A 14,070-nucleotide genomic window follows, 5' to 3' on the forward strand; every position below is an offset into this window, starting at 1 on the left:
TGCCCTGTTTGTCGTTTACTCTGGACAGAGGAGAGGTCAAAAAGCTTCGACAACCTCTCTCTTTTTGGCTTTGGAGCATAATACGCTTAGCCTATGAGACTGCTGGACAGCAACCCCCTGAAAGGATTACAGCTCATTCTACTAGAGCTGTGGCTTCTACCTGGGCCTTTAAAAATGAGGCCTCTGTTGAACAGATTTGCAAGGCTGCGACTTGGTCTTCGCTTCACACCTTTTCAAAATTTTACAAATTTGACACTTTTGCTTCTTCGGAGGCTGTTTTTGGGAGAAAGGTTCTACAGGCAGTGGTTCCTTCCGTTTAAGTTCCTGCCTTGTCCCTCCCATCATCCGTGTACTTTAGCTTTGGTATTGGTATCCCACAAGTAATGGATGATCCGTGGACTGGATACACTTAACAAGAGAAAACATAATTTATGCTTACCTGATAAATGTATTTCTCTTGTAGTGTATCCAGTCCACGGCCCGCCCTGTCCTTTTAAGGCAGGTCTAAATTTTAATTAAACTACAGTCACCACTTCACCCTATGGTTTCTCCTTTCTCGTCTTGTTTCGGTCGAATGACTGGATATGGCAGTGAGGGGAGGAGCTATATAGCAGCTCTGCTGTGGGTGATGCTCTTGCAACTTCCTGTTGGGAAGGAGAATATCCCACAAGTAATGGATGATCCGTGGACTGGATACACTACAAGAGAAATAAATTTATCAGGTAAGCATAAATTATGTTTTATTGCATAATTCTCTGTGCGAGAAATTCTTTTGGCGTGAATGTGCGTCTGTAATGACGCATGTTCGTCATTTCCTGGGTCTTAGTTGACGCTAGGTTGTTTGGCGCAAAATTGCATTTATGACGCAAGTTGCGTCATTTACGGATGTTTGTTGGCGCCAAAAACAATTCTCAACTTCCTTTTGCGTTGTGTGTCATGCTTGGCGTTAAAAACATTTAGTTTTATTTTACCCCACTTCCTATATGCTCCTTGCCTTCTTTATGCTCAGAGGGCTATGCTATTTGCTTTTTTTTTGCCAATTTTAGCATTTGCATTTTTTCCCATTCCCGAAACTGCTGTATGTGGAAATAAGATATTTCTGTTTAAATGTTATTTTTTATTTTATATTTTTCAAGATGTCTCAATCTGATCCTGTCTCAGAAGCTGCTGTAGAAACCATGCTGCCTGAACACAGTTCTACCAAAGTTAAGTGTATCTGTTGTAAGCTAGTGGGGATTATATCTCCAGCTGTAGTGTGTAACAGTTGCCATAATAAGCTTTTGCATGCAGAAAAGGTTTCTATTAGTGCTAGTACAGTATCTATTGTTCTGTCAACATCTAACGTACATGATATCCCTGTTGATATAAAAAATTATATTGCTGATGCGATACAGAAGGCTATGGCTGCTATACCGCCTTCAAATAAACGTAAAAGGTCTTTTAAAACTTCTCGTAATAATGATGAAATTTGTAATGACCGGCAACATACTGATATATCCTCCTCTGATGAGGATCTCTCTTACTTCATTGAGGAGTCTGGTCCTCTTGATAATAAATCCAGTAAACGTTTAAATTCTGTTTATAAACCTCCTGTAACTATTCCTGAGATTTTTCCTGTTCCTGATGCTATTTCTGATGTGATTGTTAAGGAATGGTCTAAGCCTGGTTCTTCTTTTGTTCCTTCTTCAAGGTTTAAAAAGTTGTATCCTTTGCCAGTGGCTAAATTAGAGTTTTGGGAAAAAGTCCCTAAGGTTGATGGGGCTATTTCTACTCTTGCTAAACGTACTACCAATGGAAGATAGTACTTATTTTAAGGATCCTTTAGATATGAAAATTAAATCTTATCTAAGGAAAGCTTATTTGCATTCTGGCTATATTCTCAGACCTGCCATTTCTATGGCTGATGTTGCGGCTGCATCAACTTTTTTGGTTGGATAGCTTAGCACAACGGTAAATAAACTCTGATTTGCATAGCATTGTTCGTTTGCTTCAACATGCTAATCATTTTATCTGTGATGCTATTTTTGATGTCGTCAAGATTAATGTTAAATCTATGTCTTTGGCTATTTTAGCTAGAATAGCTTTATGGCTCAAATCATGGAATGCTGACATGGTATCTAAATCTAGATTACTATCTATCATTCCAGGGTAATAATTTGTTTGGTTCCCAGTTGGATTCTATTATTTCCACTATTACTGCGGGGAAGGGAGTTTTTTTGCCTCAAGATAAAAAGTCTAAGGGCAAATCTAAAGCTTCTAATCGGTTTCGCTCCTTTCGTCAAAATAGAGAACAGAAAACTACTCCTTCCCCTAAGGACTCTGGCTCCAATTGGAAGCCATCCTCGAGTTGGAATAAATCCAAGCCTTATAAGAAACCAAAGCCAGTCCACAAGACTGCATGAAGGTGCGGCCCTCAATTCAGTTCTGCTGGTGGGGGGCAGATTGAAATTATTTCAAGACGTTTGGGCAGGTTCCATTCAGAATAATTGGATTCAGAATATTGTCTCTCAGGGGTATCAAATAGGTTTCAGAATAAGACTTACTGTGAGAAGAATTATTCTCTCTCACGTTCCAACAAATCCCATGAAAGCTCAGGCCTTTCTGAAGTGTGTTTCAGATCTAGAGCTTTTAGGAGTAATTGTACCGGTTCCAATTCTGGAACAGGTTCTGGGTTTTTATTCAAATCTATTCATTGTCCTGAAGAAGGAAAATTCTTTCAGACCAGTTCTGGATCTGAAGTTTTTGAATCAATTTGTAAGGGTCTCAACTTTCAAGATGGAGACTATAAGGACTATTCTGCCTTTTGTTCAGCAAGGTCATTACATGTCCTCAATAGACTTACAGGACTGCGTATCTTCATATTCTGATTTATCCAGACCGCTATCGGTTTCTGAGATTGTCTTTTCTAGACAAGCATTGCCAATTTGGCATTCTTTTAGGATTCTTAGAATTTTACAGTTTCTTCAGGATGGTTTGGATAAAGGTTTGTCTGCAAGTGCATTGAAGAGATAAATCTCTGCTCTTTCTGTTTTATTTCATAGAAAGATTGCTAAACTTCCTGATATTCACTGTTTTGTTCAGGCTTTGGTTCTTATCAAGCCTGTTGTTAAATCACTCTCCTCCTTATAGTCTTAATTTTGTTTTGAAGGCTTTGCAGGCTCCTCCTTTTGAGCCTATGCATTCTTTGCATATTAAACTACTTTCTTGGAAAGTGTTGATTCTTTTGGCTATCTCTTCAGCTAGAAGAGTTTCTGAATTGTCTGCTCTCTCTTGTGAGTCTCCTTTTCTGATTTTCCATCAGGATAAGGCTGTTTTGCGGACTTTGGTTTAAATTTCTTCCTAAGGTTGTGAATTCTAACAACATTAGTAGGGAAATTGTTGTTCCTTCCTTGTGTCCTAATCCTAAGAATACTCTTGAAAGATCTTTACATTCTTTGAATGTTGTAAGAGCTTTGAAATAATATGGCAAAGCTACTAAAGATTTCAGGAAGACTTCTAGTCTATTTGTTGTTTTTTCTTGTCCTCTGCAATTTCTTTGGCATCTTGGTTAAACTTTTGATTCACAAGGCTTATTTGGAGGGCGGGGCAGTCTCCGCCTCAGAGAATTACAGCTCATTCTACTAGATCAGCTGCCACTTCTTGGGTTTTTTAAGAATGAAGCTTCAGTTGATCAGGTTTGCAAAGCAGCAACTTGGTCTTCTTTGCATACATTTACTAAATTTTACCATTTTGATGTATTTGGTAGAAAAGTTCTTCAGGCAGCTGTTTCAGTTTGATTCTTCTGCTTATGATTTAAGTTTTTTTTTCTTTAAATTTATAGAGAGAGATTTATTTTTTTGTGGATTTAATTTTTTTCAGCGGAAATAGCTGTTTTTATTTTATCCCTCCCTTTCTAGTGACTCTTCTGTGATCTCCCACATCTTGGGTATTTCTATCCCATAGGTCACTAGCTCATAAATTCTTGCCAATTACATGAAAGAAAACATAATTTATGTAAGAACTTACCTGATAAATTAATTTCTTTCATATTGGCAAGAGTCCATGAGGCCCACCCTTTTTATGGTGGTTATGATTTTTGTATAAAAAGCACAATTTTATTTCCAGTTCCTCTTTTTGTTTGATTTTTTACTACTTATTTTTTCACCCCACTACTTAGCTATTTGTTAAACTGAATTGTGGGTGTGGTGAGGGGTGTATTTATAGGCATTTTGAGGTTTGGGAAACTTTACCCCCTCCTGGTAGGATTGTATATCCCATACGTCACTAGCTCATGGACTCTTGCCAATATGAAAGAAATGTATTTATCAGGTAAGTTCTTACATAAATTACGTTTTTTTGTTTGGCATAAATGTACAGCATGCTTCTGTTATCAATTCTCCTTAGTTCTCTTGGTATCCTTTGTTATAGAATAATCAAAGGTGAACTCAGAAGTGTGCACGTGGCTTTAGCTATCTGGGAGCAGTGTCTGCAACAATGTTTAAAGCAACTTTATACATATTTGCAACCACTGATGCCATAGAATGCTACAGAGATATGCATGCTCCTATAAGCCTACCTAGGTTTACTCTTTAACAAAGGATAGCAACAACAAAAAGGGATAGTTTTTTTGGGGTGGGGAGTTATATATATTTTTGATTGCATTTCATCAATGTTTAACTTTGACTTTACCCCCACTTGAAGCTAACCTTAAAGTTACCATAACATTTTAACAACTTTTTTTTTATATATATATATATATAATTAGAAACTGGTTTATTTGCTAAGTTTTTATATATTCTTTTGCAGGGCATTACATATTTTTCATTGAAAAGAAGAAAATCCTTGAAATTGTCAAAGGAAGAGAGATATCCAAGCATATTGCTTGCCAAACATTGCCAAACTGTGACTGTCCCGAGCGAATGTATTTGCACTTGTTTGTACTTTGGAGTTTTTAAAATCTCCCAGTAAAAATGAATCTCTGTAGTTTGTGAATTTACTGTATGAACTACTTCTTTTTACTCCTCAATAGTCCTTTGTGAGTATTTTATAAGGAATTACAAGCACTATTTTATCATTCTTTTAAGGTGTCCAAACCTCACAAAATATCAACAACATTTTGAAGATAAATACTATTTCAAGAAGGTTTTTAAAAATGTTCACTAATTGTGAATGTCACATGGTTCTTACACAATGAGCAGAATCTAAATTTGTTTATACTAGTGTAAAGTTAATAAATAATGTGATTTTAATTAACCAGAGGTATCTGGTGTTTTGAACTGGATTACAATTTTTCAAGGTGGATTGGCGATCTTTCTTTCCCCCAGAGTTGTTATGCAAGCGACTTATAGTATCCTCTTTTAAATATAATTTACAAAATTCTATTTAAAATAATTAATATATGATTCAGTACATTCATTTTTTATGTCTCATAACATTAAACACTTTTAACAAAGATGATAATTTTTGTGTGAAACTTTATCGATATTAATGTCAATACTAAAATACCAAAGGAACTTTTATTGGTACATTGTTTTGTTTGCTGTAATCTATTGAGTGTATATAATTTCACTCATTAATTCTCACTAAAGCCCTTCAATGATGCACACTTAAACTTGTTTATTGCCTCTTTCTAAGGGTTAAACACTTCCATACCTCCTAGATGTACAAATGTGGCATTTCTTAACTCTGAGTTAAAGTTAATTTACCAAAGATCAGTCCCACTTATAGGCTGATGCATAGGAAAAGGATAAAACCCAATCACAATTTTTTAAAGAACACTCTGATATCTCACACATTTTTTTATTGTTAAAACGAAACATGTTAAAGACCCACAAAAGAGGTTGAGATCTGTGCATATCCTGAACGGGCTAATTTAAAATAGTTTACATAAAAAATTGTTTAAAAATTGCTGGCAAGTATTTTAAAATCATTTTCAAAAATAAGCAAAATGAATTACATAGCTAAGCTGGCTGAAGCAGCTAACTCCACCCCTCTTAGTGTTTAGGCACAGGCATTGTATTTCAACTAAATTCAAAGCTTCTAGGCATGCTCCAGCAGATAATCCCTATTCACCTTTGCATTCTACCGAAAGAACAATAAACATAGATACAGCCTTAAAAAGAATTGTGTTGGGGAGTTAGAGTGTTAAAATTCAGAAACGATAAAGAAAGGGTTAATGGCGAAGCACTGCAGTATAAATTTGCAGGTAAAGTAATTAAAGTACATATTACTTATATCTCTATCCCAACTTGTGTTATGTCCCTTTAATGTACAGATATTCTTCTGTTTGTAATTTCAATACTGTAACTGATGTAGAGGGGATGGTGTTAAACTGAATCATTGGCTTTGGATGCACAATTTCCACTAAAGGTCTGCTTATTAATGTGGAAGTAAAGTCAAAATTCATGAATCAGACAGAGCATGGGAGCAATGCAGCAAAAGTAAGTAACACCCATACATGGAAATGAAATATCCCGAACCACCTTGGTGCCTGAAATTCAAGAAAATCTTACATCAATAGAGCCTTTCAATCACTCTAGTCTAGAGGTATCCTTTAAGGGATTTCACACACTTCTGCTTCCTCACATCACCACAGCACAAATCAGATTGGACTGCATAGACAGCACTAGTGGGAGGATAGGAGAGCAGTGTAGATTAATCCAATCCCCTCACTGACTCAGGCGAAAGCTGTGCATAAAAGATAGAGCTACAGAAATTGGCAGTTGATCAACATAGCAGGACTGCTTACTGCAAAACGGGCCAGTGAGAACACCTATCGTTGCACGTTTTACACCAAGGCTTTATTAATGGGGCTTTTTCAGGACTGGTCCATTCAACTGTGTTCACGCCTTTGTAAGGCGTATTCCAAAATGGAACAGTCTTCCCTATGTCTGTAAGAGCCCAGGACACAGCTGCCATAAAGGGCATATCCTAAAGGACTTAATGTTGGACGTTGTACACTTATGGCGTCTTGTTAAGTGAGTACACAGACAATTTTGTACAATTATGGTTATGATATGTGGATGTCATACTAGTACTGTGGCACGTCCCCATAGAGAAGTTGTTAAAAAAAAAAAAAAAAAAAAAAAAAATTGATTGAATATCGTTTTTAAAATATCACTTGTATGATCATCCTGATTTTTTTTTCTTCCTTTCTAGATATTATTATAAAGAAGGGACACAAATAGCAACAGAAAACCATAGAATTTTGACATCAACTAGTCACCAGCCGAAAGCATGAAGATATTTATTTCTGGGGGCAGTTCATGCATCGTAGGAGGAACTGCTCATCTACGGCCTGATGATAAAAGATTCCCCTACTTGGAGAGAAATTATAGTGCAATTTTCACAGGGGGTGAACTCTCTAAATGTCATAATAAAAAGGGCGGAACCTGCAAGTCCCAGAATGGTTCCTTACCATAGAACTCTGTACTCAGATGAGATGATCTAAAATGGTACGCCAGCACTTCAAGATCTCTGACAAGATTCTAGACAGGCAAATGTTGCTATCCAATGGCGTAGTAACTCAGGGATGGAGACCCACAGGTGTTCAAACCCCCCTTGTTTGCAGGATACTCACCATCTATTGGCAAGGTGCAAAATAGTACAGTCTGGGTCATTAAGAGCTCCCCAGCTAGCTCAAAACCGGTCACAATCAGCAGCCAGACCTTGACTATATCCCACAGCAAATGATCAACATCACCATACAGGATTAAAAAGGCTAAAATAACTTCCCAAGCTGATGACTTGGAAGTCAATTTATTTAAAAATTGATAAAAAAAACAATTGCCAGCAATAGAGCAATCCTAAAAGTGACAAGTACAATGAATATATATATATATATATATATATATATATATATATATATATATATATACACACACACACACATACGTATTATTATAATTATACACACCTGTGTGAAATTAACATACCACATGAAGTAAAGATGCAATCATTGTAAGTATAGAGTAAATTAAACAGTTTAACATACATTTGTATTGCCACACTCCATTCCACAGTATCCATTAGGCTTCTAATGACGTTATAGATTTCAAATACGCCAATCATATTGTATTTCCCTTCTTCCTTATTGTGACGTGTTGTCAGTAGATTGGCTATACATAGATTGCCTAGCAACCTCAATGTTGTTATGATCACACAACTAAAGGCATCAAACTATTTATTGTCCATAAAACAACCCCATTACCTGAATGAATCGGCTATAGATTTGGAGCGCGGTATCTACAATGATAAACAACAAAGTCACATGGAGGACATGTATCCTTCATAGTTGTACACAGACACACTATCTTAGAGATGATGTATGCACTAGACAGGAGTCCACAGCTGCATTCATTTCTTTTGGGAAATAAGAATCTGGCCACCAGGAGGAGGCAAAGACACCCCAGCCAAAGGCTTAAATACTCCTCCCACTTCCCTCATCCCCCAGTCATTCTTTGCCTTTCGTCCCAGGAGGTTGGTAGAGAAATGTCAGAAGTTTGTTTTTGTCTCTTATGGAGGGTAGTACTCTTTGACATGGGACTGGAGTTTTATGTAATCCTGTCAGTCTCTCAGTGAGGGCTTGAATGAAAGTTAGAGTCCGGAGATGCAGGAAGAGTCTTTCTGCGAAACCATCCCGACTCATTTTAACAACTCCACAAGCAATCAGCGTTGTCTAACTTCGCTTCGCTGCCTGCTTTCTTCTCTCAAGTCCATGGTGGAGGCAAGGCTACTATTCGTCACACTTGAAGGGCCGTGTTCCTGTTCCACGGTGTAGATTCCGGTAAGATCGTTTAATTTTACTTCTTCATGAATGTACTGTAACTTATTTGTTCCTGCGAACTCGCATGAAAAATACAGGGTCTCAGTGGGACTCCTTTAGTATCTTGGAATCAAGGGTTAATATCTCCTGAGGGGGATTATTGAACAGGTATTTTTTTTAATCATGTTTGTTATGTGAGCCAATCTGCTTATGTGTAGTGTTAATTGGGCTTGTGGCTTTAGGAACATAACGAAGTGACGCAACCTTACGGTTGGGCGCGCTTTCTTTGGACTGTACGGTTCACCTTGTGACCGGGCGTGTCTACATTTTGGTCTCCGATTTCCGCATTCCTGACTGTGTGGTGACGGAGTATTCTAGTCCACTGGTGTCTGGTTCATAGGAGGTGGTGAGTGCCCCAGCCATTTTGGGGTGTCAGGTGCCGTTTAAATTGTTTTGTATATAGTCCATTTTTTTGGTATCCTTTATCCAGTTATGGAGGATGCTGATGTTGAGATTGTTCAACTTTCTGATACAGATTCTTCGTCCTATGAAGAATGCGAATTGGCCCCATTGACTCAGGTCAGACAGTTATGTTCTTTAGGCCGTCCTAGAGCGCCTTGTTCCTCGGGCTCGGGGATTCAAGGGACTGCTGCGCCATCCGCCTCAGGGGGCCCTGTCCTTCGGGAGGCAAGTTCCCTACCGCTCACTACTACTACACATGTTGGTAACCCAGGTTATGTGGATTGTTCTACCCAGAGGTTGTGGCATGTTTTCGCTTTTACATACTTTTGGCGCTTGCGCGTCTACAAAGTCCAGATGTTTATTTGCAATTGTGCTAGTGCCAGATTGCCCCGGGTCTCTCGGCCACTGGAGGGCATGTGCAGTTCCCTGTGGGTGTAACTGTTCCTGAGTGTTGTGCCTTTCGTTACAGACAGGCTCGTCTTTGTTTCTTACTCAGACATGTTTTTGAGCTGTTTGGGGACCCTATCCTTTTTGGTTATGGGACTCATCAGTCTCCTTCGAATGGCTCACCTCGCTAGACATGGGGGGGATGAAGTAATCTCCTTTAAGTCTTGTTATCGAGATCCTTCCCAGTTTTGTTGGAAGAATAGGGTTTCCGTTAGGCTGGTCCTGCAGATATTTCTGTTGTTCTTGGGCGTTAACCCTCGGGTTGCCTGTTATTTTATTTTATCCGGTTAGGATGAATTTGTTTCTTTTTCATACTATGTCTCCTGCGGGAACTTAAAAATCTTTGGGATCGATACTCAGGACACGTTAGTCCCATTTTTGTCTGTTTTTCTTCCACCCTCTCTGAAGGCGGATTTAGCCAGCTTGGCAGTTATGACCCTGGTTGCAGGCTAGTCCTGTTTGGGTTCTGATCTTCTGTCTCGCGGCTTATTCAGACACGTTGCGCCTATTATACCTTGCTGGTCAGGTTAGGGTGCCGAGTGCTCTTAACATTATTTGTAATTTGTTTTACTAGTTTCAACTAAGCATTCTAAAGAGGACTTGCGGGTCCGTGCGGCTCTCTGGATTTTTTCAGTCCTAATTAGCCATTGCTCTGGTGACTGGGTCAGTGAATTTTGCTGCATCAATCTCTGTTGTTACCGATACCCTCGGAACCTAGAGTATTCCTTCCCTAGTGGTGGGAAGATTAGAGGGTTTAGCGCCTCTTCCACCGGCGGGGCGGTGTTGCTTTAGGAAATTGTCCTTTGTGGACTTGTTCCTTTAATGGTTCTCTTCTTCATTGAGACCTCTTGGATTGTCCATTTCTCCTTGGGATGGGTCGCCTTTGGGGGACTGGATTCCCTTCGGGAGTTGGCTATTTCTTTTCGGGACATTAGTCAGGGGGGTCCTTTTGGGCTCCGGTTAGGGGTCCTTTCCCGGTGTTGGGATTGCTCTGCATCTCTTTTTTGGGATAGAAGAGGTCCTAGTGTTTTTTCACTCATATGGTTCAGGTATTGCCATCCAGGTGGCATCCAAAACCAATTTTTACTGTCCTCTGACTTCGATTCTGAGGTGATGTGGAGGCTTGATGTTGCTCGTTTCGGGTGACTTGTTCTCTCTGTTCCCCTTCTGTCTGGAGCTCGTGGCTAGCTGGACAGCTAGATCAACATACTAATGCTCTGTGACTACTCTGTACTGTGGCAAACTGAGGGTTGCTAGTTCGAGGGCTACTCAGCCTTTCCTCGTTCCAAGGTTGATAAAATGAGCACCGCCTTGTGTCCCTTTTGGGGCATTAGCCACACTTTTAAAGCACAATCATGTTAATGTTGCTTGGACGCCTGTTAGCTCTAGTGTCCTTTTATGGCCATGGCTCTTTGGCGTGTTGGGCTCCTGCGAGGGGTGGTCTCTTCCCTTGGGTCGGGACTTGCAAGGGCTTCTTGCTCTTGTTATCCGGGTTATTCTGGATTTTTCCCTGGGAGGTCTGTTTTTTTATATCAGACGAGGGATTTATGTTCCTGGAAGATTGTTAAACATTTGTGGGGCCCGGGCTTCTTGTCCGGATCTTCTGGTGGTTGAGTGTTTTACTCTGCGTTTTCTCTTTGTGGATCCCGCTGTGGGATGTTACTGGGCCTTATGATCCTAGGACTGGCCTGGGGGTTCCAGTTTCCGGGGTACTTGGGCTTAGCCCTTGTTCTGGCTGTTCTGTTTAACAACTTGACCAGATTTTCTGAGAGCTGGGGCTCCTTGGGGCTTGTCTTGTGCCGGACGATACAGTTCCCTTGGGACAGCAAATTAACGTGACCTGATGGCGGGCTTTCCTGCCTAGCAAATGGAGGGTTCACGGTTGCTCAGTTGTCACTTTTGCGCCTGGTATGTGTGCTAGCACGATGGTGTTTTAAGGGGTTCGTCCATGTTCATCAGTGACGTGACCTTGTGTCCTCTCGGTTCTTTTACGACTTCCTGTCTTATGTGCAGGTGGTTATCGACGCTCTCCTTTTCAGGGGGCTCGGTATCCACCTTACGGACGTCTGGTTCCTTTTTTAGGGGCCTCTCCTGTGTTCGGGAAGTTGGAGCAGATGTTTTATCTGGTTAGGGGATTGGTCTGCTCATTGAGTTGTTCCTTTCCATCTCGGGGGCTGATGGCTCCACATTGAGACTTAGTCGGGTGGCCATGCTAGATTGCTTGGGTCTATCGCCTGCTCGATTGTCATTAGATTGAAGTGGCTGTGTCCATTCTTCCGCCGTTTTAGGGTTCCTTTCGGTTCCCTTGCTTTCAGATCTGCCGCTGCTTGGGCTGGTCCGGCTAGGTGTAAGATCTGAGATCTGTTGTTCATCCTCAGGTCTTGGGGATGACTGTGGACCTTTTCTCTTGTTAAGTGTATCCAGTCCACGGATCAGCCATTACTTGTGGGATATTCTCCTTCCCAAAAGGAAGTTGCAAGAGGATCACCCACAGCAGAGCTGCTATATAGCTCCTCCCCTAACTGTCATATCCAGTCATTCTCTTGCAAGCCTCAACCAAGATGGAGGTCGTAAGAGGAGTGTGGTGTTTTATACTTAGTTTATTCTTCAATCAAAAGTTTGTTATTTTTAAATGGTGTGTACTGTTTATCTCAGGCAGTATTTAGAAGAAGAATCTGCCTGCGTTTTCTATGATCTTAGCAGAAGTAACTAAGATCCGTGGCTGTTCTCACATATTCTGAGGAGTGAGGTAACTTCAGAGAGGGAATGGCGTGTAGGTTATCCTGCAATAAGGTATGTGCAGTTAATATATTTCTAGGGATGGAATTTGCTAGAAAATGCTGCTGATACTGAACTAATGTAAGTAAAGCCTTAAATGCAGTGAAAGCTACTGGTATCAGGCTTATTAATAGAGATGCATATATATGAGTGGGAGGGGTTTTTTTGTGCAGCAAAAATTACAGACACAGACATCCAGCTTCTTCCTGCATGATCCAGGATATCTCTGGAGGGCTCAAAAGGCTTCAAAGTCGTTTTTGAGGGAGGTAACAAGCCACAGTAGAGCTGTGGCAGTTGTGACTATTTTAAAAAAAAAAAGTTTTTGTCAGTTATTATTCTGTGTTTGATATTAAGGGGTTAATCATCCATTTGCAAGTGGGTGCAATGCTCTGCTAACTTGTTACATACACTGTAAAAATTTTGTTATTGTATCTGCCTTTTTTCACTGTTATTTCAAATTTTGGCAAAAATTTGTGTTTCTTAAAGGTGCAGTAACGTTTTTTATATTGCTTGTAAACTTGTTTAAAGTGTTTTCCAAGCTTGCTAGTCTCATTGCTAGTCTGTTTAAACATGTCTGACACAGAGGAAACAACTTGTTCAGGACAGAGGAGAGGTCAAAAAGCTTTGGCAACCTCTCTGTCCTTTTGGCTTCGGAGCGTAATACGCCTAGCCTATGAGACTGCTGGACAGCAGCTCCCTGAAAGGATTACAGCTCATTCTACTAGAGCTGTGGCTTCCAGGTGGGCCTTCAAAAATGAGGCCTCTGTTGAACAGATTTGCAAGGCTGCGACTTGGTCTTCGCTTCACACTTTTTCAAAATTTTACAAATTTGATACTTTTGCTTCTTCGGAGGCTGTTTTTGGGAGAAAGGTTCTTCGGGCAGTGGTTCCTTCCGCTTAATCCTGCCTTGTCCCTCCCATCATCCGTGTACTTTAGCTTTGGTATTGGTATCCCACAAGTAATGGATGATCCGTGGACTGGATACACTTAACAAGAGAAAACATAATTTATGCTTACCTGATAAATGTATTTCTCTTGTAGTGTATCCAGTCCACGGCCCGCCCTGTCCTTTTAAGGCAGGTCTAAATTTTAATTAAACTACAGTCACCACTGCACCCTATGGTTTCTCCTTTCTCTGTTTTCGGTCGAATGACTGGATATGACAGTTAGGGGAGGAGCTATATAGCAGCTCTGCTGTGGGTGATCCTCTTGCAACTTCCTGTTGGGAAGGAGAATATCCCACAAGTAATGGATGATCTGTGGACTGGATACACTACAAGAGAAATAAATTTATCAGGTAAGCATAAATTATGTTTTTTAGAGGTTCTGTGCCTCTCCCCCTTTGTGATCTGTGAGTAGACTTGGCCGCCTGGATTGCCGGGAGAGTGTCCTCTGTCTATGGAGGTTGGGCAATTTGCTATTTCATTCGCCCACTTCTTCCTTGCGGATAGTGTTTTCTCCATGTCCTCCTATGGATGGCAGCATGTTACTGGACTCAGATGTTTATTCTGCGTTTGTTACTTGTAATTTCTGTTTGCTCAGTCTGAGTTCTGAGGTTTTGAGGACTTTTCTTTGGATATTAAACTACTTTCTTGGAAAGTGTTGTTCCTTTTGGCTATCTCTTCTGCTAGAAGAGTTTC

At 40.2% G+C, this 14,070-nt stretch overlaps 1 protein-coding gene across 1 annotated transcript in view; it reads left to right on the forward strand.

Moving 5' to 3' along the window:
• TPST2 (tyrosylprotein sulfotransferase 2) overlaps window positions 1-5,431 on the forward strand; it is a 254,414-nt gene extending 248,983 nt beyond the window's left edge. The window contains exon 7 of the mRNA XM_053702085.1: window positions 4,786-5,431. The gene's annotated coding sequence lies outside the window, so the exon portion shown is untranslated. The remainder of the gene's footprint in view (window positions 1-4,785) is intronic.
• Window positions 5,432-14,070: the final 8,639 nt, after the last annotated feature.

Source organism: Bombina bombina, chromosome 2 (assembly GCF_027579735.1).
Source record: "Bombina bombina isolate aBomBom1 chromosome 2, aBomBom1.pri, whole genome shotgun sequence".
Lineage (NCBI taxonomy): Eukaryota > Metazoa > Chordata > Amphibia > Anura > Bombinatoridae > Bombina > Bombina bombina.